The sequence below is a fragment of the Nothobranchius furzeri genome, chromosome 16, assembly GCF_043380555.1.
Source record: "Nothobranchius furzeri strain GRZ-AD chromosome 16, NfurGRZ-RIMD1, whole genome shotgun sequence".
Taxonomy (NCBI): domain Eukaryota; kingdom Metazoa; phylum Chordata; class Actinopteri; order Cyprinodontiformes; family Nothobranchiidae; genus Nothobranchius; species Nothobranchius furzeri.
This window is the reverse complement of record NC_091756.1, coordinates 29,615,396-29,621,078: the sequence shown is the minus strand read 5'-3', so window position 1 is coordinate 29,621,078 and position 5,683 is coordinate 29,615,396. Positions and strand designations below refer to the sequence as shown.

Here is a 5,683-nt window from a genome sequence, read left to right as displayed (position 1 = left end):
AACTAAACATGACTTTGAGTGGTTGCACAATGTTTTTATTCCTCAAGATGTTTCCACGGGAAACAGGTGAGTCATAGCCTTCCAATCTGTGCTAATGGCAGCCCCTCCTGCAATGCTGTAACAGTACTCTGAAACCTTTTCTCTTCTCCGTTTGTGGGACAGCAGGAGCCCAGAACAAATTAGTCTAATAGCTTGAAGGTGCCTTCTAAGCAGTGGCAGAGGTCAGCTAGCTGGAAACGTGCTTCAGTGGGTTGGACAAGGAAAAGGCAGACTTCAAATGAGTGTGTGGGTTGTTCTGACCCGTGGTTAAAATCAAATAAGAGACTGGGAAGTGGCATCAGTGCTGTTCACAGATGGAAGCACACAATGGGTTTTTGACTTTGTACATTAGAAGATTTTCCATCTAAAGTAAAACTGTGGAAATGGACAGTCTGTGTGTGGAGTTTGTAAAGTACAGAACACAGAAGGTTAATGGAGGGAAGAGTAAGCTGAGAAAGAAGCTGGAAAAGATCTTGGTTTTCACTCAGGACACTCGAGCTGAAAATGTGGTTAATCTGAACAGGAGGTGCTAACTGGAACCAGATCAGGTGAGAAGCAGGAGCTGAGGGGAACCAGTGAAGCGATGCGCTGGTGGAGAGTTTTATTTTTGTTTTCTTCCCAAAAGAAAAGGTAGAAATATGATGGCTTCTGATACACCTAGCACAAAATACTGGTGAACTTAAAGGGGACATATTATACAAAACTCCTCTTTTGCATCATTGTTTTGTGCTGCCATCTGGGTTTCTACTAGCCTGGCAAGCCAGACTAAATAAATGTATTATTTAGTCTGGCCATGCTCCATTGACGGCTCTCGGTTGTGGGGCGGGTTCTACCGTTGTCTTTCAAATGATCTCCGCATTCCACTGGACAATGAATGTGACATACTCTTGTTTCACTCTGTTGCATCATCCCACCCACCAGGCATATAGAGTGCCCTGATTGGCCCACAAAGCGGATAAAGCTCTGTGATTTGTTCACTAAGCAGATAGAGCACTATGATTGGCCCACCATTATGGACCAATCACAGCTCTTTATGTGTTTGAAACCCCTCTAGAGAGCTGTGATTGGCTAGCCAGAGTCCTGGTAGGAGCTGCTGAGGTTCCAATGGAGCATGCCTAGACCATTCTTTGCAAAGCGAGAATGTGGTCTAGTTCACTAGGCTAGGTTTCTACTGCTTCTGTAAACTCTCCAAATATGGAAAACACATCCATCCATCGCTTCTCTGTCAGTGTTTGGTTTTTGAAATTGCCTAAGAATGTCCTTAAAACAAACCATTTCAAATATTCCCGGTATGTGATGTCACAAATGTGGAAAATAAAATAGAACCACTTCTAACATGCAAGAGAGAGCAGCAGCTCTCCTCCAAGCCCCTTCCAGATATCAGAGCTCCTCAGCTTTCAGCAACGTGAGTGAGGATGGGTGGGCGTGGCCAGCTCCGGTTTTTGTTTATTAAAAAAAAAATGTGACAGAATCCTGAAACTGATCATTTGGGAAGGTACTGAAAGTGTCTAGAATAAAGCTGCTGACATGCCCCATTCATCATGTGCTTAAGTCCTGCAGAAGATCATTAATGTTAGCAGAGAAACATCTAAAACATGCCCTTAAGGACCAAGTATGGACACTACTGCATTTGAGTCACCAGTTCCTTACTCACTCATTTTCTTAACCATTTCATCTTCACTGGGGTCTCAGGGAGCTGCTGGTGTCTATCTAGGCATTCAGGCAAGAGGTGGGGGACACCCTGGGTAGGTCTCTAGTCCTTCACTGGGACACACCCAGAAAAGTAACATTCACACCTATGAACAATTCAGAGTCTCTAAATACATGTTTTTGATCTGTGGGAGGAACCCTAGTCATAAATGGGGAGAATAAGCCAAGCGCCTTGCTTCGAGACAACAGCGCTACCAACTACAACCAACCAAATGTGAGAGAAAAAGTATGTTTGCATGTCAGAAACATGTTAGAAATGTATGCATTTACTGTACAAATATAATAAATGTTAATGCAACCCAATTTCCACCAAGTACCTGATTGTAATTATTGCCCTTTATTCAAAGTTGTCATGTTTGAGGGTAATTTCTTGACCCACGACATGAAGAATCACCACCGAGAGACAGAAGGTAAGTTTAAATGATTTATTTTGAAATGGGAGAGGTAGCCGAAGCTTCTGCAGGACTGGAGGGATCCGTGGGGTCTGAAAGAGGAAGAGAGGTCAGAGTCTGGAGCAACGTGAGACGATGATGAAAAAATAAGGCTTACTGTTTCCAGAATGATCCGGTATTTTTGGGGGGGGGGGGGGTAGTCAGACCTGGCTGGATGGGGAGACCGAGGAGCTGCAGGTGGATAGGTGGGGTGATGGAGAGCTGGCAATCAGGGGCAAACAGCAGGACTGGAATGTGGTAGATGGTTCCAAAGATATAGCAGAGAGTGGAGATGAACAGATGACTGGAACCTGGAGGAATCAGGAGGGCAGAGCAGGTTAACTGCCAGAAGGGCAGGAACAAATAGACAAAGTAATTCTAAAATTGTTTTAGGAAGGTCAAAAGGAGGGCTAAAAACTACCCAAGACTGAGTATCATCTGGCAATGGTGATATGTCCAGCTGCTCCTTAAATCCCCTGATCGCTGATGAGCTGATTTGGCACAGCTGGGCTCTCCAGACACACCCACCTGTAAAACACTCAGCAGAGATGGTTATGCAGCACAGATCATGACAAAAGTTAAGTCAGGACTGATTTAGTTCATTTTTCTTATTTCTCTTTAACTGCCAGTTTAAAGATTTCATGTCATGGAAAATCCACTTTTTTATCATGTGATAATGTTATTTCCTCATGATAAACACCCCCAGATCTGTTTTGGCTGCATTCTTGCATTTTCCTGTCTCAGCTGCAAATTTTGTGTTTTATTTTGGAAAGCCTGCAGAAGCCTCAATGGAAACTATGTGCGCCATCAGGCCCTGCTTCTCCCCTTGAAGCTAGTGTCAGACCTGAGACCCGCCTCCCCTGGAAGTATAGGTCACTAACAGTGTTGGGAGTAACGATGTTTAAGTATAACAGCGTTACTGACAGTGTTCTTTTTTAGGTAACGGAATAATCTAATTAATTACTTTTCCCACTGTTGCAACGCCGTTACCATTACTGGGGACGGAAGGTTGTGTGTTACTATGTGATTGTCGAACATTGAGCAACAGTGTGAGGCTTTCTGACTGACTGTGTGTGTGTGTGTGTGTGTGTGTGTGTGTGTGTGTGTGTGCGTGTGTGTGTATACCCCAAAATATTCAGACATTTTACTTACCTTCCAAATAATTTTTTTCACCTTCATCTCCTCTCAACACATAAATCCTGCATAAACATTTTCTGAATGTGTTCAGTCGCATGTTGCAGCCATGCTAACGTGTTCCTGAATGCTACACAAACAGCAGTAAAATGGTAATATCTCTCAGCCAGCGACTGCGTTACTATCCATTTCTACATCCCTCAGAATGCATTAGCCAACCAAATTAAAAGTCATATCTTTGTGCACCAGGCTTGCTAATATTATTTCCAATCAAAAAGAGAATTACTCAGCAATGTGCAAGAAGTGACTTGAAATATTTGTGATCGGTGAGGCTGCATTTCCAACACTGAAGGGTACATGGGGGACAAGACTAATGAATAACTGAGCAGTTATTTATACTGCATATTCATATTTATCTCACCTGCTTAAATGTGTGCAGGCTCGGCAAAAACACTCACTTCTGTGCAGAAGCTAAGTCAAAATGTAATATTTATATCAGAATACAAATATGAGTCAGTCAGCACATAAAAATAATAGTGTGTCTAATGTTTCTTGAATTTATTTAACTTTTTTCTAAGTTTGACAATTTTTTAAAATAATTATAATTTTGCATCTACAGTGCATTTAGGCTTTTTATTATTCAGGTGCTCGTGTGAAAACAGGAGGATGACAACACTTCCAAGTAAATATGTCAAGATGAGTTCCTTCTTTCAGCTCAGAAAAAGAAAGCTTGCTCGTTCACGATGCTGCGTGAGTAATTTTAGTTAGTATTCTAATCTCAAAACTCTAGTTTCTGGTGATAAGTCATTAATTCAAAATCACAGTTTTCATAAAAATAAAAACAGTCATGCTGGTTTCAGATTCTTATTGGAAATGTTATCAAAGTCCATCCATGACTGATCATCTCAGTATAACAGCTGCATGCAGGATGCTGCTGTGTGTAACTAAAGAAACTCGTTTTACTACGTTCTCATCTCATTGTGTTGGAAAACAGGATTTATTCTCTTGACTCAACAAAATAGTCAACCACTAATCTGGAGAAAATATATTCAAATTTGGGCACTTGTGGTTGATTTTGTTGCTTGTAAACTATTTAACAAAAAAACAACAACCAATTATCTGATTTAAATATGTTTCATCCTATACTCCTTATCTTTTCTTTCCGCATCTGTGTCGCTTGACTGATTATTAGAATTTAGCCATTCCGATCCAACATATTGTCATATTTTTGTTCCACTTTTGAATATTGATTCAAGCAACAACAGATGGTAAATGGCCTGTGCTTGATACAGTGCTATGGTTCCAAAACCCCCCAAGGAACTTTACAACACAATTAGCCATTCACCCACATACACATTTGACTGCCGATGGTGATGAGCTAAATTGTAGCCACAGCTGACCTGGGGCACAATAACGGAGGTGAGGCTGCCAAACACTGGCACCACTGGTCCCTCTGACCAACACCGACAAGCAAGGTGGTTGCAGAACGGGCTTTTAACTCCTAGACAGCAAGTAGCCCAAGACAACAACGCAACAACGATCTTGGCAACGTCCACTTCAGGTGTTCAACATCATCGTTCCTAACAACCACAACAGGAGCAAGAAACATTGTCTACCACATTCCATGGATTTTTAACATTAAGGCAACTTTTTTGTACGTAAGAATTTTTTTTCAGTCATGTGACAACAATGCCACCCTGCGTCATTTTGGATGGGGAGCACAAATTAGAAAAAACTGAAAGAAAAAATAGAGAACCATTGTATGTATGTTTGTTTTAAAAAATAAATAACAATAAGCTGTTGCTTTCAAAGTGGTTTCAGTGGTTCTTGAACCAGAAACTTGAACAACTTTACATGAGAGCCCTCTGCTGGCCATAAACTGTACTTAACGGTTTTGTGCTTCAGGTAGGATCACCAGTGGGAGGTCTCTACCTGCTTTACAGCAAACACTCTTCACACTGCCTGTATTTTTTATAGGCTAGCAATTAGCTTTTTCAGTTCGCAGATGGTCAGTAAAAAGCACAAGAAGAAGAGCCTTAAAGTAAAAGTAAGAGAGTAAGGTCTTTGGAGGTGAAGGGAAGAGCTAAAGCCAGAGTGAATATTGGCGTGGCCTACATTTGTTTGAGAGAGCTGAAGGAGGCTACAAAACCACTGACTGTTATGGGCCATTCCCATCTGTACCGGGTCGGCCTGGGCCGGGTAGCGTAGGTTGTTTACATATCTGGGTGGCCTGGTATTTTTCCGGGCCAACCAAAGCTCATTCTCAGCCCTCTTCTCGAGGGGGTCTGCTTCAGGCCGACCAGGGCCAGCACACCCACTGCTGACAGCAAATTCACACCTTCCATTAGAGCAAGCCTCTGATTGGTGGG

The 5,683-nt window shown here is 42.1% G+C and overlaps 1 long non-coding RNA gene across 1 annotated transcript; it reads right to left on the bottom strand.

Annotated features, from left to right (window-relative positions):
• Positions 1 to 2,176: 2,176 nt before the first annotated feature.
• On the bottom strand, positions 2,177 to 2,747 carry LOC139063587 (uncharacterized). Its single transcript, XR_011516966.1, has 3 exons — positions 2,602 to 2,747; positions 2,299 to 2,491; positions 2,177 to 2,233 (listed from the first exon to the last, which is right to left on the bottom strand). It is a non-coding gene; the product is annotated as an uncharacterized lncRNA (long non-coding RNA).
• Between the last annotated feature and the right edge of the window lie 2,936 nt (positions 2,748 to 5,683).